This window comes from Physella acuta, unplaced genomic scaffold (assembly GCF_028476545.2).
Source record: "Physella acuta isolate Inbredline_101_S28 unplaced genomic scaffold, ASM2847654v3 ptg001126l, whole genome shotgun sequence".
NCBI lineage: Eukaryota > Metazoa > Mollusca > Gastropoda > Physidae > Physella > Physella acuta.
This window is the reverse complement of record NW_026732643.1, coordinates 406-24,888: the sequence shown is the minus strand read 5'-3', so window position 1 is coordinate 24,888 and position 24,483 is coordinate 406. Positions and strand designations below refer to the sequence as shown.

The following is a 24,483-nucleotide window of genomic DNA, read 5'->3' as shown; positions in this document are numbered from 1 at the left end:
CCATATCTCAAAATATTTTCAAGCCTACAAGTTCTCAAAATATTTTATCAGATCCCATATCTCAAAATATTTTATCAGATCCCATGTTTCAAAATATTTTCCAGCCCACAAGTTCTCAAAATATTTTATCAGATCCCATATTTCAAAATATTTTCCAGCCCACAAGTTCTCAAAATATTTTATCAGATCCCATGTTTCAAAATATTTTCCAGCCCACAAGTTCTCAAAATATTTTATCAGACCCCATATTTCAAAATATTTTCCAGCCCACAAGTTCTTAAAATATTTTATCAGATCCCAAATCTCAAAATATTTTCCAGCCCACAAGTTCTCAAAATATTTTATCAGATCCCATATCTCAAAATATTTTCAAGCCCACAAGTTCTCAAAATATTTTATCAGATCCCATATCTCAAAATATTTTATCAGATCCCATGTTTCAAAATATTTTCCAGACCATAAGTTCTTAAAATATTTTATCAGACCCCATATGTCAAAATAATTTACCAGACACAATATATTTTAATATTTTATCAGACCTCCAAATAGGTTATCATAAACTATATCTTAAATTATTTTTACTTCTAGATATATATCTTAAACTTATTTTTAAGACCACCTCAAATATTTGATTAGTCCATTACACCTCAAATATTTGATTAGTCCATTACACCTCAAATATTTGATTAGTCCATTACACCTCAAATATGTGATTAGTCCATTACACCTCAAATATGTGATTAGTCCATTACACCTCAAACATTTGATTAGTCCATTACACCTCAAATATTTGATTAGTCCATTACACCTCAAATATTTGATTAGTCCATTACACCTCAAATATTTGATTAGTCCATTACACCTCAAATATTTGATTAGTCCATTACACCTCAAACATTTGATTAGTCCATTACACCTCAAATATTTCAATATACAATGAAACCTCGACATTTCTTGTACAAAACCACGGAACCTTGAAATCCACTAGTTCTCAAAATATTTAAGTGGACCCCTTATCTAATATTTTTACTAGCATGCAGGCTTGAAAATATTGAACTAGCATACAGATCTTTAACACTGAAAAAAATAAGAATTATTTGACTAGACCCCATTTCTAAATATATTATTTCCATTTTACCTAAAAAAATTTAAATAGACCACACAGTATCCAAATCAATTGCTAAGCAATGTGTTCCTAAATATTTGACTGGACCCCGTGTCTTCAATTATTTTACTAGATTGTAAATCTCAATTTTTGAATTTTTTAAATCTAATCTCTGAAAATATTTAGCCTCCCCCCAGACTGAATATATTTGATTAGACTACCAGAACCCAAGATATACAACCAACTTGCCACAATAATAAATATTTCACTAGACTACCTGACACCAAAATATTCAACCAACTAGGCACCATAAAAAAATATGATTAGACCACGTGACCCCAAAATATTCAACCAACTAGGCACCATAAAAAAATATTTGACTAGACTACCTGACCCCAAAATATTCAACCAACTAGGCACCATAAAAAATATGATTAGACTACGTGACCCCAAAATATTCAACCAACTAGGCACCATAAAAAATTTTTTGACTAGACTATCTGACCCCGAAATATTCAACCAACTAGGCACCATAAAAAAATATGATTAGACTACGTGACCCCAAAATATTCAACCAACTAGGCACCATAAAAAAATATTTGACTAGACTACCTGACCCCAAAATATTCAACCAACTAGGTACCATAACAAATATTTGACTAGACTACCTGACCCCAAAATATTCAACCAACTAGGCACCATAAAAAATATTTGACTAGACTACCTGACCCCAAAATATTCAACCAACTAGGTACCATAACAAATATTTGACTAGACTACCTGACCCCAAAATATTCAACCAACTAGGCACCATAAAAAAATATTTGACTAGACTACCTGACCCCAAAATATTCAACCAACTAGGTACCATAACAAATATTTGACTAGACTACCTGACCCCAAAATATTCAACCAACTAGGTACCATAACAAATATTTGACTAGACTACCTGACCCCAAAATATTCAACCAACTAGGTACCATAACAAATATTTAACTAGACTACCTGACCCCAAAATATTCAACCAACTAGGCACCATAAACAAAATATGATTAGACTACGTGACCCCAAAATATTCAACCAACTAGGCACCATAAAAAATATTTGACTAGACTACCTGACCCCAAAATATTCAACCAACTAGGTACCATAACAAATATTTGACTAGACTACCTGACCCCAAAATATTCAACCAACTAGGCACCATAAAAAAATATTTGACTAGACTACCTGACCCCAAAATATTCAACCAACTAGGTACCATAACAAATATTTGACTAGACTACCTGACCCCAAAATATTCAACCAACTAGGTACCATAACAAATATTTGACTAGACTACCTGACCCCAAAATATTCAACCAACTAGGTACCATAACAAATATTTAACTAGACTACCTGACCCCAAAATATTCAACCAACTAGGTAGCATAACAAATATTTGACTAGACTACCTGACCCCAAAATATTCAACCAACTAGGCACCATAACAAATATTTGACTAGACTACCTGACCCCAAAATATTCAACCAACTAGGCACCATAAAAAAATATTTGACTAGACTACCTGACCCCAAAATATTCAACCAACTAGGTACCATAACAAATATTTGACTAGACTACCTGACCCCAAAATATTCAACCAACTAGGTACCATAACAAATATTTAACTAGACTACCTGACCCCAAAATATTCAACCAACTAGGCACCATAACAAATATTTGACTAGACTACCTGACTCAAAAATATTCTACTAGACCGACAGATCTTAAAATATTCAACAAGACCACCAAATCTTTAACTAGACCACCATACCCTAATCTATTCAACTATACCACAAGACCCCTAAAATATTTAACTATACCACGAGATCTTAAAATATTCAACTAGACCACCAGATCTTAAAATATTCAACTAGACCAACAGATCTTAAAATATTCAACAAGACCACCAAATCTTTAACTGGACCACCATACCCTAATCTATTCAACTATACCACAAGACCCCTAAAATATTTAACTATACCACGAGATCTTAAAATATTCAACTAGACCACCAGATCTTAAAATATTCAACTAGACCAACAGATCTTAAAATATTTAACGGGACCATCAGATCTTTAACTAGACCACCATACCCTAATCTATTCAACTATACCACAAGACCCCTAAAATATTTAACTATACCAAGAGATCTCAAAATATTCAACTAGACCACCAGATCTTAAAATATTCAGCTAGACCAACAGATCTTAAAATATTCAACAAGACCACCAAATCTTTAACTAGACCACCATACCCTAATCTATTCAACTAGACCACCTGATCTTAAAATATTTAACTAGACCTTGAGATCTTAAAATATTCAACTAGACCACCAGATCTTTAAATAGACCACCATATCTTAAAATATTCAACTGGACATTCAGATCTTAAAATATTTAACTAGACCACCAGATTAAAAAAATATTCAACTAGACCACCAAATCTTTAACTAGACCACCAGATCTTAAAATATTCAACTAGACCACCAGATCTTAAAATATTTAACTAGACCACGAGATCTTAAAATATTTACTAGACCACAAGATCTTAAAATATTCAATTAGACCACCAGATCTTAAATATTCAACTAGACAACCAAATCTTAAAATATTTAACTAGACCACGAGATCTTAAAATATTCAACTAGACCACCAGATCTCTAACTAGACCACCATACCCTAATCTATTCAACTATACCACAAGACCGTCAAAATATTTAACTATACCACGAGATCTTAAAATATTCAACTAGACCACCAAATCTTTAACTAGACCACCAGATCTTAAAATATTCAACTAGACCACCAGATCTTAAAATATTAAACTAGACCACGAGATCTTAAAATATTTACTAGACCACAAGATCTTAAAATATTCAATTAGACCACCAGATCTTAAATATTCAACTAGACAACCAAATCTTAAAACATTAAACTAGACCACGAGATCTTTAACTAGAGCACCAGATCATAAAATATTTAACTAGACCACCTGATCTTAACATATTCAACTAGACCACCTGATCTTTGACTAGACCACCATAGCCTAATCTATTCAACTAGACCACGAGATCTTAAAATATTCAACTAGACCACCAGATCTTAAAATATTCAACTAGACCAACAGGTCTTTAACTAGACCACCAGATTAAACAAAATATTCAACTAGACCACCACATCATTAACTAGACCACCAGATCATAAAATATTCAACTAGACCATCAGATCTTAAAATATTTACTAGACCACAAGATCTTAAAATATTCAATTAGACCACCAGATCTTAAATATTTAACTAGACAACCAAATCTTAAAATATTAAACTAGACCACGAGATCTTAAAATATTTATTAGACCACCAGATCTTACCATATTCAACTAGACCACCTGATCTTTAACTAGACCACCATAGCCTAATCAATTCAACTAGACCACCAGATCTTTAACTAGACCACCAGATCTTAAAATATTCAACTAGACCAACAGATCTTAAAATATTTAACTAGACCACCAGATCTTAAAATATTCAACTAGAGCACCAGATCTTAAAATATTCAACTAGACCACCAAATCTTTAACTAGACCACCAGACCTTAAAATATTTAACTATACCACGAGATCTTAAAATATCCAACTAGACCACCAGATCTTAAAATATTTACTAGACCACCAGATCTTAAAATATTTAACTAGACCACCAGATCTTTAACTAGACCACCAGATCTTAAAATATTTACTAGACCACCAGATCTTAAAATATTTAACTGGACCATCAGATCTTTAACTAGACCACCATACCCTAATCTATTCAACTATACCACAAGACCCCTAAAATATTTAACTATACCACGAGATCTTAAAATATTCAACTAGACCACCAGATCTTAAAATATTCAACTAGACCACCTGATCTTAAAATATTCAACAAGACCACCAAATCTTTAACTAGACCACCATACCCTAATCTATGCAACTATACCACGAGATCTTAAAATATTCAACTAGACCACCAGATTAAAAAAAATATTTAACTAGACCACCAGATCTTAAAATATTCAACAGGACCACCAAATCTTTAACTAGACCACCATACCCTAATCTATTCAACTATACCACAAGACCCCTAAAATATTTAACTATACAACGAGATCTTAAAATATTCAACTAGACCATCAGATCTTAAAATATTCAACAAGACCACCAGATCTTAAAATATTCAACTAGACCACCAAATCTTTAACTAGACCACCAGATCTTAAAATATTCAACTGGACCACCAGATCTTAAAATATTCAACTGGACCACTAGATCTTTAACTAGACCACCAGATCTTAAAATATTTACTAGACCACCAGATCTTAAAATATTTAACTGGACCATCAGATCTTTAACTAGACCACCATACCCTAATCTATTCAACTATACCACAAGACCCCTAAAATATTTAACTATACCACGAGATCTTAAAATATTCAACTAGACCACCAGATCTTAAAATATTCAACTAGACCACCTGATCTTAAAATATTCAACAAGACCACCAAATCTTTAACTAGACCACCATACCCTAATCTATGCAACTATACCACGAGATCTTAAAATATTCAACTAGACCACCAGATTAAAAAAAATATTTAACTAGACCACCTGATCTTAAAATATTCAACTAGACCACCAGATCTTAAAATATTCAACTAGACCACCTGATCTTAAAATATTCTACTAGACCGACAGATCTTAAAATATTCAACAAGACCACCAAATCTTTAACTAGACCACCATACCCTAATCTATTCAACTATACCACAAGACCCCTAAAATATTTAACTATACCACGAGATCTTAAAATATTCAACTAGACCACCTGATCTTAAAATATTCAACTAGACCACCAGATCTTAAAATATTCAACAAGACCACCAAATCTTTAACTAGACCACCATACCCTAATCTATTCAACTATACCACAAGACCCCTAAAATATTTAACTATACAACGAGATCTTAAAATATTCAACTAGACCATCAGATCTTAAAATATTCAACAAGACCACCAAATCTTTAACTAGACCACCAGACCTTAAAATATTCAACAAGACCACCAGATCTTTAACTAGACCATCAGATCTTAAAATATTCAACTAGAGCACCAAATCTTTAACTAGACCACCAGACCTTAAAATATTTAACTATACCACGAGATCTTAAAATATCCAACTATACCACGAGATCTTAAAATATCCAACTAGACCACCAGATCTTAAAATATTCAACTAGACCACCAGATCTTTAACTAGACCACCAGATCTTAAAATATTCAACTAGACCACCAGATCTTAAAATATTCAACTGGACCACCAGATCTTAAAATATTTACTAGACCACCAGATCTTAAAATATTCAACTGGACCACTAGATCTTTAACTAGACCACCAGATCTTAAAATATTTACTAGACCACCAGATCTTAAAATATTTAACTGGACCATCAGATCTTTAACTAGACCACCATACCCTAATCTATTCAACTATACCACAAGACCCCTAAAATATTTAACTATACCACGAGATCTTAAAATATTCAACTAGACCACCAGATCTTAAAATATTCAACTAGACCACCAGATCTTTAACTAGACCACCAGATCTTAAAATATTCAACTGGACCACCAGATCTTTAACTAGACCACCAGATCTTAAAATATTTCACGAGACAATCTGATCGAAACACTTTTAACTAGACCATATATTAAGAAAAAAAAATTACTAGACGACAAATTATTGCACTATAATAAAATACCCCACCATGTTTCTACAAACCCCCAACTGTGAAAAATACAATTTATCACTCAATGACTGAAATAGACTACGAAGCCTCAAAACTATTTATCAGACCAAGGGTTCTCTAAGTATTTAACTAGGCCCCATATAAAAAAAATTGTGTACTAAACCCTTTCCAGGTTTTAAAATATTTTATCAGCCGCCCCCCCCCCCCCCTCTATTTCAATACATTTCATAGATCCCTTGTCTAAAAAAATTGAACTTTTAATTTCAACCATTTGATACGATTACTAAATGAGAAATACTTTAGTAGACACCAAAACTTGTTATAAAAATATTTAAACAACTCAAGCTATATTTAATTAGATCAAAGATGTAGGAGAATATTAAACCAGTTTTAGATATCCCCCACCACCACCACCCTTGAATTATTCCACCCGTAACATATAGCTATGTATAGGTGGCTGGCACCCAATACAGTATAGTGGTGTGTAACCGGCGTGTACCCTGCCCTCATTTGACCCCTGAAGTCTAGTCTACCTACAGGATCTAGGTAAGACAGAGAAATTAGGGGTCAATTTCCTAATTGTTAGATGGTAATGTGTTAGTGTTTATATTTGTTCTAGCTACCCCTGGGTTCAACTATACAGAACTCAACGAATAATTGCACCGTTTCCATAGTGACCACAGGCTATCTATGTGAAACAAACTATTATGTGCACTAATGGTTTTGATTACAAAATAGTCTAATTATAATTAGAGGAAGAAAATATTTTATAGTAACCACCATGATCCGAATAGCTAATAGAATTATATTAAAACTGTTCATTAGCCCGTTTAACAATAACCTAATTATACGACAATTAATTGACTGACCCCAGATGACCAATTAAGGTCAGAAAGCGACCTCACAATGACCTTAATTAATACACAAAACCGGGCTGGGTATTAATTCACAAGAGGTGCATAATTCAAACCACCCCATCCCCTAATTTAAACCACCCCATCCCCTGGATCCTATGTTTCAACACCCGATACAAGCAGGGCTGTAGGACTTGTTCACCTAATTAACCCCCCCCCCCCCCTACCCATCATAACTTTGCACGCGCAACTAGCTTGATTATGAGTACACACTAAAAGTTTTAAAACTTATTTTTTTTAAAGGTATTAACATTAGAAAATATCCGTTAAACTAAATTTAAAACTAAAGAGAGCGTCCCTGTATTACTAAGTCTTCCTTGCCTTTTTTAAAAAGCCGCTGATCAAAGCGCGTGTATTCCATTTAACAGCTCACCGATTACAGCCTTTGTTTTTCTACTTCATACATCGCGAGAAAACGAGGAAAAAACGAGGAAATACACACGTACTGGCCAATGCAAATAAATCAACAAACCTGTGTCTAACCCAGAAGCTTGAACGTATTCCTTTTCAACACATCTATTTCTTTATTCTGCACTGCAATCCGTGAATTTAAATGGACTGGATGCTATAGAGCGAAATTTCATGTTGTAACATGCTCGCCAGTCTTCATGACCCAGAGTTTGACGTCACCACCTCTCACCATTGGCTGGCCTCAAAAGTAGGTCACGTTCGTTTGACAGAGTGCAACGATTGCCGCTGTGTTTGGTGGATGTTTTAGCCCTGTGTAAGGGTACCCCGTTCGATAATTGTGTATTTTAACGGTAAAGTAGGTCTGTTATAGTTTCAACTATGTTAAAAATAGCATAAAATTAATCAAAAGGCTTTTTGATAACAGTTTCAGCTTTAAAACGGCAACCGGTACTGTTATTTCAAAACGTCAGTCCTATTTTTAGAAGGGGGTTTCCAGAATATTGAACTGGATTAAGGTCAAAGGTTTTGACGGTAAATATGGGCTATAATTGATAAAAAGACAACGCTGTATGAAATACAATAGTTACACTGATAACATTTAAATTCTATTTATTACCACGATTTCAAACAGATATCATAAAGCGATAAATTACCCTAAATAACTAAAATACAGCGAGTTTTTAGCTGATCGGGTTTTCTCGATTGTTATATTTATTTGGTTATTTCCCTTACTATGCAACACTGATGTATTAATAGACGGCGTTTTTCACGATTATTTATTTATTTAAAACAAAATAATCTTAGTGTTGTGCTACTTAAAAAAAAACATCTTAGTATTATCAGTTTCAATTTGTCAAAAAAAAATTAGTTTATTAAAGGCGCACAACTTTCCTTTCCCCCCTTTTTTTCCGCAACAAGTCCGTGTTACATGGATTAGAAGTGCCTGTTGCTTCTTCCTATGTGGGTCAATAAAATTTAAAAGTTGGCAATAATGCTTAATGTTACAATTGTTGCCTACTCAAGTCTTAATATTTCTTGTACTATTTCTTCGAATATTTAACAAGTTTTACTTGCTGTCTTTATTTAAACATTTTTTTTCATGCAGTGGGTGGAGTTTTTTTTTAATGTGCGTGTGTGTGTGTGTGTGTTGCGGGGGGGGGGGGGGTTGTGTGTGTTAAGGGAGGGTTAGACCCTCATTGACCCCCAGGGTGACATACCATCGTCTCTCCAGATAGAACATGTACCAGATAGGACATGTACAAGATAGGACATGTACCAGATAGGACATTTACCAGATAGGACATGTACCAGATAGGACATGTACCAGATAGGACATGTACCAGATAGGACATGTACCAGATAGGACATGTACCAGATAGGACATGTACCAGATAGGACATGTACCAGATAGGACATGTACCAGATAGGACATGTACCAGATAGGACATGTACCAGATAGGACATGTACCAAATAGGACATGTACCAGATAGGACAAGTACCAGATAGGACATGTACCAGATATATGCAGTGATTTTACGTGCCTTCTGGCTGTCCTCTATTTCCTTGTGGCTGTCCTCTAGTTTATTGTGGCTGTCCTCTAGTTTATTGTGGCTGTCCTCTAGTTTTTTGTGGCTGTCCTCTAGTTTATTGTGGTTGTCCTCTAGTTTATTGTGGTTGTCCTCTAGTTTATTGTGGCTGTCCTCTAGTTTATTGTGGCTGTCCTCTAGTTTATTGTGGCTGTCCTCTAGTTTATTGTGGCTGTCCTCTAGTTTATTGTGGCTGTCCTCTAGTTTATTGTGGCTGTCCTCTAGTTTATTGTGGCTGTCCTCTAGTTTATTGTGGTTGTCCTCTAGTTTATTGTGGTTGTCCTCTAGTTTATTGTGGCTGTCCTCTAGTTTATTGTGGCTGTCCTCTAGTTTATTGTGGCTGTCCTCTAGTTTATTGTGGCTGTCCTCTAGTTTATTGTGGCTGTCCTCTAGTTTATTGTGGCTGTCCTCTAGTTTATTGTGGCTGTCCTCTAGCTTATTGAGGCTATCCTCTAGTTTATTGTGGCTGTCCTCTAGTTTATTGTGGCTGTCCTCTAGTTCGGCTGTCCTCTAGTTTATTGTGGCTGTCCTCTAGTTTATTGTGGCTGTCCTCTAGTTTATTGTGGCTGTCCTCTAGTTCCTTGTGGCTGTCCTCTAGTTTATTGTGGCTGTCCTCTAGTTTGGCTGTCCTCTAGTTTATTGTGGCTGTCCTCTAGTTTATTGTGGCTGTCCTCTAGTTTATTGTGGCTGTCCTCTAGTTTATTGTGGCTGTCCTCTAGTTTATTGTGGCTGTCCTCTAGTTTATTGTGGCTGTCCTCTAGTTTATTGTGGCTGTCCTCTAGTTTATTGTGGCTGTCCTCTAGTTTATTGTGGCTGTCCTCTAGTTTATTGTGGCTGTCCTCTAGTTTATTGTGGCTGTCCTCTAGCTTATTGAGGCTGTCCTCTAGTTTATTGTGGCTGTCCTCTAGTTTATTGTGGCTGTCCTCTAGTTCGGCTGTCCTCTAGTTTATTGTGGCTGTCCTCTAGTTTATTGTGGCTGTCCTCTAGTTCGGCTGTCCTCTAGTTTATTGTGGCTGTCCTCTAGTTTATTGTGGCTGTCCTCTAGTTTGGCTGTCCTCTAGCTTATTGAGGCTGTCCTCTAGTTTATTGTGGCTGTCCTCTAGTTTATTGTGGCTGTCCTCTAGTTCCTTGTGGCTGTCTCTGGTACAATATGGCTGTTATATGTTAATTGTTATCATAAAAACGTTTGATAAAACAACATACATTTATCCAAGGGTGAGGGGTGGAGATCACTTTGAACTTTTTCTATTTAAATTTAATATTTTTTCTCTGGGTTTGAGGTGATGGATTTGCTCAGAGGGGGGGGGGGTGTCTTCTCTACTCCCCCCCCCTTACCCCAGGAGACCCGAAAGAAACACTTAACAGACCCAAGTGTTAATGTAACAGTAGCTGGTAGGGAAATGATAGTAGTATTGACAGGGGACTAACAACAACACTTGTGATACGTGCCGACCCGGCTTTCTTCTGCAACTCATATTTCCTTCAATCTCAGTTTAGCAAGGACGACCCCTTCTGACCCCTACCGTTTTAGCCCTAAACCCATGTCTCCCTGCCAAAACATGACCACTAAGCTGGTCATGTTTTGAGCTGCCTGCACATCTCCCCTCCAGCAGGCGCGGACCGGGCCGAACATTTTCGTAGGGAAGGATTGAGCCCATCGACCGTTTTTTATTGGAGAGCTCGCGCATGACACGGCGTGCAACACATCGCTAGGCCTCGATCAATACTCGACAGACGGTGTGGAGGCAGCCGGCCAATCCGTGACTACAAGAGATGGGCACGAGAAGAGACAGGCCAGCACATTGGAGTAGAGCAGCGCTGACGTCAGGGGGTGGGGTGGGACACGCTGGATCGCCGGAGGTGTGTTTCTAGCGAGGCATACATTAAGGGAGCGCGCGGAAATGTTTTTTGTTTTGTTTTCGAGCGGGTTATATTGGTGAAATAAGAGAAAATCGATGTCGGTGACTGGCACAGGGAACCGTTAGCTGAAGCAAGGAACAAATAGCTGGAGCAAGGAACAAATAGCTAGAGCAAGAAACAAATAGCTAGAGCAAGGAACAAATAGCTGGAACAAGGAACAAATAGCTGGAGCAAGGAACAAATAGCTGGGGCAAGGAACAAATAGCTAGAGCAAGGAACAAATAGCTGGAGCAAGGAACAAATAGCTTGAACAAGGAACAAATAGCTGGAACAAGGAACATAGCCTATATATATTTGGGGAACTGGGCCATTGTTGCAAAAACAGAAAATTTCTTGGATTCTTCTAGATTCAGGCGACACAACGCGGTGTATTGCCTGCTCTACAATGTTGTCTTCAACAGTGTGAGAACCTGCGACCTACAGATACATTGTCACAACAACACGACGTATCCTAGCCTGTCACACGACAAACCCTAGCCTGTCACACGACAAACCCTAGCCTGTCACACGACAAACCCTAGCCTGTCACACGACAAACCCTAGCCTGTCACACCCTAGCATGTCACACGACAAACCCTAGCCTGTCACACGACAAACCCTAGCCTGTCACACGACAAACCCTAGCCTGTCACACGACAAACCCTAGCCTGTCACACCCTAGCATGTCACACGACAAACCCTAGCCTGTCACACGACAAAACCTAGCACGACAAACCCTAGTCTGTCACACGACAAACCCTAGCCTGTCACACGACAAACCCTAGCCTGTCACACGACAAACCCTAGCCTGTCACACGACAAACCCTAGCCTGTCACACGACAAACCCTAGCATGTCACACGACAAACCCTAGCCTGTCACACGACAAACCCTAGCCTGTCACACGACAAACCCTAGCCTGTCACACGACAAACCCTAGCCTGTCACACGACAAACCCTAGCCTGTCACACGACAAACACTAGCACGACAAACCCTAGCCTGTCACACGACAAACCCTAGCCTGTCACACGACAAACCCTAGCATGTCACACGACAAACCCTAGCCTGTCACACGACAAACCCTAGCCTGTCACACGACAAACCCTAGCCTGTCACACGACAAACCCTAGCCTGTCACACGACAAACCCTAGCCTGTCACACGACAAACCCTAGCCTGTCACACGACAAACCCTAACACGACAAACCCTAGCCTGTCACACGACAAACCCTAGCCTGACACACGACAAACCCTAGCCTGTCACACGACAAACCCTAGCCTGTCACACGACAAACCCTAGCCTGTCACACGACAAACACTAGCACGACAAACCCTAGCCTGTCACACGACAAACCCTAGCCTGTCACACGACAAACCCTAGCATGTCACACGACAAACCCTAGCCTGTCACACGACAAACCCTAGCCTGTCACACGACAAACCCTAGCCTGTCACACGACAAACCCTAGCCTGTCACACGACAAACCCTAGCCTGTCACACGACAAACCCTAGCCTGTCAAACCCTAGCCTGTCACACGACAAACCCTAGCCTGTCACACGACAAACCCTAGCCTGTCACACGACAAACCCTAGCGTTTACTGCAGGACAACCCTTAGCCCTCTGACATAAATGTGGTGATAAAATTAAGACACAACAAAGGGTGGGAAGCTCGTGATGATGGCTCCACCTTAAGCTGGTAATGGTGGTAGCTACAGTGGTAGCTAGTCGTGGTTGTGGCTACAGCTGTAGCTGGTCGTGGTGCTAGTACCAGCTGTGACATAGCTTATCTGTCTTGTTTAATCCGGTTAAAACGTTATAAGTTGACAGCTAAAAAAAAGGGGTGGGGATTTTAAGCTCCCCATTTTTTGTTTTGCTAAATGTTATGTTTTCAATACTTTAGTAATCGATAACTTTTGGCCAAGGCAAAAGAAATTGAGTTGCCCACTGTCTGCATTCATGTCTTGATTCTATTACGTCTACTGTGAAGTGTTAATTCTTCTGCTTATGCCCGGGTTACAATGTTAATCACAGTATTCGATTGTTACTTATTAATTCTCAGTCCTGATGTTATTCAAATGTTTATCAATAAACTTTTAATTTAATATGTTGGTCTTTGGACCGTTAATTTAAAATGTTGGACCCTAGAGCTTTAAATTAAAATTTTGGGCCTTGGACCGTTAATATAAAATGGTGGACCTTTAAATTCAAATATTAGTCCTTGGACCTTTAAATTCATATGTTGGTCCTTGGACCTTTAAATTCATAAAATGGTCCTTGGACCTATAAATTCATATGTTGGTCTTTGGACCTTTAAATTCAAATGTTGGTCCTTGGACCTTTAAATTCAAATCTTAGACCTTTAAATTCAAATGTTGGTCCTTGGACCTTTAAATTCAAATGTTGGTCCTTGGACCTTTAAATTTAAATCTTGGACCTTTAAATTCATATGTTGGTCCTTGGACTTTTAAATTCAAATATTGGTCCTTGGACCTTTAAATTCATATGTTGGTCCTTGGACCTTTAAATTCAAATGTTGGTCCTTGGACCTTTAAATTCATATGTTGGTCCTTGGACCTTTAAATTCAAATCTTAGACCTTTAAATTCAAATGTTGGTCCTTGGACCTTTAAATTCAAATGTTGGTCCTTGGACCTTTAAATTCGAATCTTGGACCTTTAAATTCAAATGTTGGTCCTTGGACCTTTAAATTCAAATATTGGTCCTTGGACCTTTAAATTCATATGTTGGTCCTTGGACCTTTAAATTCATATGTTGGTCCTTGGACCTTTAAATTCAAATGTTGGTCCTTGGACCTTTAAATTCAAATATTGGACCTTTAAATTCATATGTTGGTCCTTGGACCTATAAATTCAAATGTTGGTCCTTGGACCTTTAACTTCAAATGTTGGTCCTTGGACCTTTAAATTCAAATCTTGGACCTTTAAATTCAAATATTGGTCCTTGGACCTTTAAATTCAAATCTTGGACCTTTAAATTCATAAGTTGGTCCTTGGACCTTTAAATTCGAATCTTGGACCTTTAAATTCAAATGTTGGTCCTTGGACCTTTAAATTCAAATATTGGTCCTTGGACCTTTAAATTCATATGTTGGTCCTTGGACCTTTAAATTCATATGTTGGTCCTTGGACCTTTAAATTCAAATGTTGGTCCTTGGACCTTTAAATTCAAATCTTGGACCTTTAAATTCATATGTTGGTCCTTGGACCTATAAATTCAAATGTTGGTCCTTGGACCTTTAACTTCAAATGTTGGTCCTTGGACCTTTAAATTCAAATCTTGGACCTTTAAATTCAAATATTGGTCCTTGGACCTTTAAATTCAAATCTTGGACCTTTAAATTCATAAGTTGGTCCTTGGACCTTTAAATTCAAATCTTGGACCTTTAAATTCAAATATTGGTCCTTGGACCTTTAAATTCAAATATTGGTCCTTGGACCTTTAAATTCAAATGTTGGTCCTTCGACCTTTAAATTCATATGTTGGTCCTTGGACCTTTAAATTCAAATCTTGGACCTATAAATTCAAATATTGGTCCTTGGACCTTTAAATTCAAATATTGGTCCTTGGACCTTTAAATTCATATGTTGGTCCTTGGACCTTTAAATTCAAATATTGGTCCTTGGACCTTTAAATTCATATGTTGGTCCATATATAAGCTGAGCCAGCCTAAGTATTGTATTTGACCTAATTAATTTTTTTTTGTTCATCCTACGAAAATATTTCTGTTTACCGAACCAAATTATTTTAATTTACCCAACTATATTTTTTTAAAAATTTGACCTAATCAAAATATTTAAATTCACTCAACTTGATTATATTAGTTCACCCAACCTAAATATTTCACCCTAACAAAATATTTTAGTTCATCCTAACACTTTTTTTTAGTTTATCCTACGAAAATATCTTATATCAACACACTTATTTTTATTTGGTTTAATCTAAAATTTTAACTTCACCCAACCGAAATATTTTACTTCACCCAGCCAAAATTTTAAAATTCAACCAACCTATTTTATTTGATCTTATCTTAAGATATTACTTTTTCTACCAAAATATGCTGATTAATCGAACGTTCATATTTTAATTTACTGAACCAGAAGTTGTGACCTCACCTTGTATTTTACCCAATCAAAATATTCGCGTTTACCCTACCTAAATATTTTAATTCATCCAATCTATATACTTAATTAGACTTTGTCTAAATATTTCAGTACAACTACTCTTAATATTTTAGTACACCTATTCTAAATAATTTAAGTTCACCTAATCTAAATATTTTAGATCACCTACTATAAATATTTCAGTTTACCTAACCTAAATATTTAAGTTCAATGTATCTAAATATTTTAGTTCACTTACTCTAAATATTTTAGTTCACCTAACCTAAATATTTTAGTTTACCTAACCTAAATATTTTAGTTTACCTAATCTAAATATTTTAGTTTACCTAATCTCAATATTTTAGTACACCTACACTAAATATTTTAGTACACCTACTCTAAATATTTTAGTTAACCTAATCTAAATATTTTAGTTTACATAACCTAAACATTTTAGTTCACTTACTCTAAATATTTTCGTTTACCTAACACGAATATTTTAGATAACCTAACCTAAATATTTTAGTTCACCTAACCTAAATATTTTAGTTTACCTAATCTCAATATTTTAGTACACCTAATCTAAATATTTTAGTACACCTAATCTAATCTAAATATTTTAGTTCACGTTATCTAAATATTTTAGTACACCTACTCTTAATACTTTAGTTTACCTAATCTAAATATTTTAGTTAACCTTATCTAAATATTTTAGTTTACATAACCTAACTATTTTAGTTCACCTACTCTAAATATTTTAGTTTACCTAATCTAAACATTTTAGTTCACCTAATCTAAACATTTTAGTTCACCTAATCTAAACATTTTAGTTCACCTAATCTAAATATTTTAGTTCATCTAATCTAAATATTTTAGTACACCTACACTAAATATTTTAGTTCACCTAATCTAAATATTTTAGTTAACCTAATCTAAACATTTTAGTTCACCTAATCTAAACATTTTAGTTCACCTAATCTAAACATTTTAGTTCACCTAATCTAAATATTTTAGTTCACCTTACCTAAATATTTTAGTACACCTACACTAAATATTTTAGTTCACCTAATCTAAATATTTTAGTTAACCTAATCTAAATATTTTATTTACATAACCTAAACATTTTAGTTCACTTACTCTAAATACTTTCGTTTACTGACACAAATATTTTAGATTACCTAACCTAAATATTTTAGTTCACCTAACATAAATATTTTCGTTTACCTAATCTCAATATTTTAGTACACCTAATCTAAATATTTTAGTTCACGTTATCTAAATATTTTAATACACCTACTCTTAATACTTAAGTTTACCTAACCTAAATATTTTAGTTTACCTAACCTAAATATTTTAGTTTACCTAACCTAAATATTTTAGTTTACCTAATCTAAATATTTTAGTTTACCTAACCTAAATATTTTAGTTTACCTAATCTAAATATTTTAGTTTACCTAATCTCAATATTTTAGTACACTTACACTAAATATTTTAGTACACCTACTCTAAATATTTTAGTTAACCTAATCTAAATATTTTAGTTTACATAACCTAAACATTTTAGTTCACTTACTCTAAATATTTTCGTTTACCTAACACGAATATTTTAGATTACCTAACCTAAATATTTTAGTTCACCTAACCTAAATATTTTAGTTTACCTAATCTCAATATTTTAGTACACCTAATCTAAATATTTTAGTTCACGTTATCTAAATATTTTAGTACACCTACTCTTAATACTTTAGTTTACCTAATCTAAATATTTTAGTTAACCTAATCTAAATATTTTAGTTTACATAACCTAACTATTTTAGTTCACGTTATCTAAATATTTTAGTACACCTACTCTTAATACTTTAGTTTACCTAATCTAAATATTTTAGTTCACCTAATCTAAATATTTTAGTTCACCTAATCTAAATATTTTAGTTCACCTAATCTAAATATCTTAGTTCATCTAATCTAAATATTTTAGTACACCTACTCTTAATATTTTAGTTCACCTAATCTAAATTTTTTAGTTAACCTAATCTAAATATTTTAGTTTACATAAACTAAACATTTTAGTTCACTTACTCTAAAAACTTTCGTTTACTGACACAAATATTTTAGATTACCTAACCTAAATATTTTAGTTCACCTAACATAAATATTTTAGTTTACCTAATCTCATTATTTTAGTACACCTAATCTAAATATTTTAGTTCACGTTATCTAAATATTTTAGTACACCTACTCTTAATACTTTAGTTTACCTAACCTAAATATTTTAGTTAACCTTATCTAAATATTTTAGTTTACATAACCTAAATATTTTAGTTCACATACTCTAAATAGTTTAGTTTACCTAGTCTAAACATTTTAGTTCACCTAATCTAAATATTTTAGTTCACCTATTCTAAATATTTTAGTTCACCTTATGTAAATATTTTAGTACACCTACTCTTAATATTTTAGTTAACCTAACCTAAATATTTTAGTACACCTATTCTAAATATTTTAGTTTACCCAATCTAAATATTTTAGTACACCTACTTTAAATATTTTCGTTTACCTAACCTAAATATTTTAGTTTACCTTACCTAAATATTTTAGTTCACCTAAGCTAAATGTTTTAGTTTACCTAACCTAAATATTTTAGTTAACATAACCTAAATATTTTAGTTTACCTAACATTAATATTTTAGCTCACCTAACCTAAATATCTTAGTTTATGTAATCTAAATATTTCAGCTCACCTAACCTAAATATTTTAGTTTACCTAACATAAATATTTTAGTTTACCTAACCTAAATATTTTAGTTCAACGTATCTAAATATTTTAGTTCACCTACTCTAAATATTTTAGTTTACTTAACCTAAATATTTTAGTACACCTACTCCTAATATATTAGTCCACCTACTCTAAATATGTTTGTTGACCTGATCTAAAGTGTTTAGTGCATATAATCTAAATACTGTAGTTCACGATAACTAAACTTTTTATTTGACCAAATCTGAATATTTTATTTGACATTATCTAATTATTCTTGTTCACCTGCTATAAATATTTTATTTAATATAATCTAAACAATTTTGTTCACATACTCAAACATTTTTATTTTACCTGATCTGAATATTTTATTTTAACTTATCTAGATCTAAATATTTTTTTGACCTAAGTTAAATATTTTAGTTCATCTAATCTAAATATTTTAGTTCATCTAATCTAAATATTTTAGTTCATCTAATCTAAATATTTTAGTTCAACTAATCTGAATATTTATTTTAACTTATTTGACCTAAACTGAATATGTTATTTGACCTAATCTAAATATTTTATTTGACCTCATCTAAATATTTTATTTGACCTCATCTAAATATTTTGTCTGAACTTAACTAAATTTTTTATTTGACCTAATCTTAATATTTTAGTTATCGTTATATTAATATTTTATCTGACCAATTCTAAAAAAAAATGTTTCACCAAATCTTAACTTTTTAGTTGACCTGATCTAAATTGTTTAGTGCCACTTTGCTGAATTTAGTTCACTATAATTTAAATTGTTTACTGTTTAAAATCTTATTTTAAATATCGTTTAACGAAAAAAAATATTCAAATGAAAAATTATTCAGATAGGTCTAAATACACTTTTTTAAAAAAAAAGATCATACTAAATTAAAAAAAAAAAGATCTTACTAAATTTTTTTAAAAATGTTTTAGATCAAACGAAATTTAAATTATTGTGTTCACTAAATGCTAATTATTTTTTTTTTAGATGTTACTCCATTTACGTTATTTGAGTTTAGTTTTGCATTTAAATTATTTTCGCCTAATTAATAAAAAATATGATTACAAGATTGCAGATATGCCTACATTGATCTATAGATAATATAATGAACCAAATCACAAAGTGAAATCCATCTTGAAGATGGTGTATTTTGTGGTGGTTGTAGTTTTAACTAACTAGGTCTATAGACTTGAAGATGGTGTATTTGGCAGATTATAGATTATCATCTAGCTAACTCCAGGTCAAGTCATCCAACAGACCCCAAGCCAAGTCATCCAAAACACTCCAGGTCAAGTCATCCAACACACTCCAGACCAAGTCATCCAACACACCCCAAGTCAAGTCATCAAACACACCCCAGACCAAGTCATCCAACACACCCCATGCCTAGTCATCCAACAGACCCCAGACCAAGTCATCCAACACACTCCAGGCCAAGTCATCCAACAGACCCCAGGCCAAGTCATCCAACACACTCCAGACCAAGTCATCCAACACACTCCAGACCAAGTCATCCAACACACCCCAGACCAAGTCATCCAACACACTCCAGGCCAAGTCATCCAACACACTCCAGACCAAGTCATCCAACACACCCCAAGTCAAGTAATCAAACACACCCCAGACCAAGTCATCCAACACACCCCAGGCCAAGTCAACTAGCAGGCAGATGTTTGACCTAGTCAGATCACTCTCCCCACTTGGTGGAGGATTCAAGGAAAACAAATCTGCATTAACCTCCCCCCTCCCCCTTCCCACCAAGCCTCATAGTGGATGGTGCAAAAAAAAAAAAAAAAAAAAAAAACAACCCAAAAACAACTTACTATCTTTGTTGTCTGGGGAAGTAAATGTTTCAAAATGTCACCACCCACTCTAGCACATCACGTGACTAATGGTCAGCCACAGTTCAGCCACTTAAACCTTGGTGAAAGTCGTCAGCAGTTCCTGGAAATGGTGTTAAAACATTTTACAAAAATATAAACATTATATATATATATATATATATATATATATATATATATATATATATATATATATATATATATATATATATATATAAACATTTTACAAAAATATAAACATTATATATATGTATATATATATATATATATATATATATATATATATATATATATATATATATATATATATATATATTACATTTAAACTATAAAAATATATTCAAATACATGTCTATAACTTTTGGTAGATATATATAAAAAAGCTCAATATATTTATATATATATGCCTATATATATATATATATATATATATATATATATATATATATATATATATATATATATATATATATATCATTATTTATATAGGTATAAACGTTTAGATGTAAAGGATAGTTAATGTGTAGCCAACGTGTGATAAAGAATAATCTGTAAAATGATTAGAATGTAAAGTTATGAAAAAAAATAATATCGTGCAGTCAATAATTTATGAAAATATTGTAATAAATAGGTAAACTCTGTTATTATTAAATATTTTAATAATGATAGGTACACTCAGTTATTTATGAAAACTTTTAATACTATAGGTACAGACAGTTATTTATTAAAGATTTTAATACAATAGCTAAGGCAGTTATTTATGAAATATTCAATACGAAAGGTACAGTCAATTGTTTATGAAAAAATTTAATACGATAAGTACAGTCAGTTATTTATTAAATATTTTATTTTTAATACGATAGTTACATGCAGCTATTTTTTTAAATATTTTAATACGATAGGTAGAGTCAGTTATTATGAAATATTTTTATACGAAAGGTACAGGCAGTTATTTATTAAATATTTTAATACGATAGGTACAGTCATTTATTTATAAAATATTTTAATAAAATATGTAGGCCTACATTCTGTTATGTATTCAATATTTTAATACGATAGGTACAGTCAGTTATTTATGAAATATTTCAAACGATAGGTACATGCAATTATTTATGAAATATTTTAAACGATAGCTACAGGCAGTTATTTATTAAATATTTTAATAAGGTTAGGTAGAGTCATTTATTATGAAATATTTTATACGATAGGTACACTCAGTTATTTATTAAATATTTTAATAAAATAGGTTCTCCTACACTGTTATTTATGAATTTTTTTTAACACGATAGGTACAGTCAGTTATTTATTAAATATTTTAATACGATAGGTACAGGCAGTTATTTATGAAATATTTTAATACGATAGGTACACTCAGTTATTTATGAAATATTTTAGTACGATATGTAGGCTACAGTCAATTAGTTAAGAAATATTTTAATAAAATAGGGAGGCCTTCACTCTATTATTTATTAAATATTTAATAAGGATAGGTACAGTTATTTATGAAATATATTAATTAGGTATATGGAGTTATTTATCAAATAAATTAATTTGATAGGTGGCCTTCATGCATTCATTTATGAAATATATTAATTAGGTATATGGAGTTATTTATCAAATAAATTAATTAGATAGGTAGCCTACATGCTTTCATTTATGAAATATATTAATTAGGTATATGGAGTTATTTATCAAATAAATTAATTTGATAGGTTGCCTTCATGCATTCATTTATGAAATATATTAATTAGGTATATGGAGTTATTTATCAAATAAATTAATTAGATAGGTAGCCTACATGCTTTCATTTATGAAATATATTAATTAGGTATATGGAGTTATTTATCAAATAAACTAATTAGATAGGTACATGCATTCATTTATGAAATATATTAATTAGATACGTACATGCAGTTGACGTCAGCCTATGTCGCCTTGGTCAGAGGATAACAAGGTGATTATGTCCAGCTGACTGCAAATAATGGTATGTTTCTGTGGTAATTATACAAGAAGATAGCCTGTAATGCTATTGTATCAAAAAGGTAAATATGACTCTCATAACTACATGTCTATAAATAACGTGTATGGCTCACTGCAATATCTGCACTAATATTTCTTGATATTTTTTTTCGAGCGATGATGCAAGTCCAGCTTAACAAAATAAGGTCATAATATATCTACTTTACTTATATATATATATATATATATATATATATATATATATATATATATATATATATATATATATATATATATATATATATATTTACATATACATATATACATATATACATATACATATATATATATATATATATATATATATATATATATATATATATATATATATATATATATATATGTGTGTGTGTGTGTGTGTGTAAGCTTAAAACTGAATCTTTGTCTCTTCTAAACAATGAATTTTGTTAAAATGTTCTTATTTATTGTTGAAATACGCCTTAATGTTCAATACAATGAGAAGAGAATGTTGTTGGTGTCTCTTTACGTGAGGCTAAAATAGACTTACCTAAGACAGAGACTTACCTAAGAGCAGACTTACCTAAGAGCAGACTTGAACGAGAAGATGTCTGACTCACACGGTAGATGGCAGCCACAGGCCACACGGCAGATGTGAGCAGGCCAGGCTCGCACGCGCGCTCAGCCTGCTCACGACCCTCGTATAGATCTGCTCCCCTCCGCCCACTCGCTGCCGGAGACAGAAACAACAACAACCTGTTTAGTTGTCTGCAACCTACTTGCAACAGTTCTTCAAAGTACTGTCCAATCAAAATGTCCAGGGAATCTATTTATGCCAACCAACGAGTTATTAGTTGTTTTTTTTTTAATTCGACGAAATTCTTGTTTGCTAAAGTAACACACAACCTTCAAATATAACTTATACTATGACTATAAAAAAAAAATTAAAATTTAAAAAATAAATAAATAAATAAAAAAGTAAAAAACACTACATCAGATAACTTTAAAAACTACAATTAAAAAAATTGAAATAGCAAAGCTGTAGGTTGAACTTCGGAAAACATACTGTATCCACACAGGAGTATGCCTTCATTTCAATGTATATTGTCCTATACATACACATACATGTATATGACCTGATGTATATTCATATATTATATATATATATATATTGCATAAAGATATGTACTTGTATTTCAAGTAGCGAATCAAAAATATTTTACCTAGCTTTACATATAATTTATATTAATTACAAATAAGAAATTTTTAAGACTTTTATATTTGATTTTTTGAGGTGAAAATACTATGTATGTGATCACATTAAGATACTTAAATGTTGACATTACATACTTAGCGTGGTCAAATAAATTAAATAAAATTGTCGTTGGCGGGGGTCGACATAATTTTACCGAGGATTTTTTTAAACTTTGAATAGTAAAACACGGTTTAAATTTAAGCAAAGTATTTTAAACATATTGTGTAGGGTTACACTCCCAAGCTCTGCTCCCCACCCACCCCACGCCTTGCCTCATCCTAGGCCCCTGCCCTACTCCACTCCATCCCAAACCCTGCTTCCACCCCAAGCGTTGCCCCTCCCCCCCCCCCCCCTCAGCACTGCTTCCACCACAAGTCCTGCCCCACCCTAAGACTTGCCCCCCCCCCCTATAGCAACACATCTTAAACACACCCTTGACCTGACCCCCCCCCCCATGTCACACTTGTTAACGTGTGCAACACCTTCCCCCACCCCAGGCATGTGGTGAGTTCAGGAGACGCCCCCCCCCCCCCATTTAACGAGTTTTCAACATTCAGGTACACATTTATAATTACGTCATTACATTTAACATATAGGCCTAATTTTAAACATGTTTTTTAGCTTCAAAATAAGCAGTATAAGATAAGCTTTTTAATTTCAGCAGATAAGCAATCTAATCTTACCATTTAAATTTGGCTTTTAAAGTTTTAACTTACGATAAATAATTGTGAAAGTAGCATGCCTAATTTGCCAATTATTTCAAAATTAT

At 33.4% G+C, this 24,483-nt stretch overlaps 1 protein-coding gene across 3 annotated transcripts in view; it reads right to left on the bottom strand.

Annotated features, from left to right (window-relative positions):
• Window positions 1-23,146, bottom strand: part of LOC131956100 (uncharacterized) — a 38,948-nt gene extending 15,802 nt beyond the window's left edge. The window contains exons 1-3 of one of the 3 annotated variants that reach the window (XM_059320508.1): window positions 23,043-23,146; window positions 22,391-22,454; window positions 20,465-20,585 (exon numbers count right to left, since the gene is read on the bottom strand). The gene's annotated coding sequence lies outside the window, so the exon portion shown is untranslated. Of the gene's footprint in view, window positions 1-8,321; window positions 8,459-20,464; window positions 20,586-22,390; window positions 22,475-23,042 lie in introns of those variants that run through there. The other 2 variants (XM_059320506.1, XM_059320505.1) reach the window with 2 other exon arrangements.
• Window positions 23,147-24,483: the final 1,337 nt, after the last annotated feature.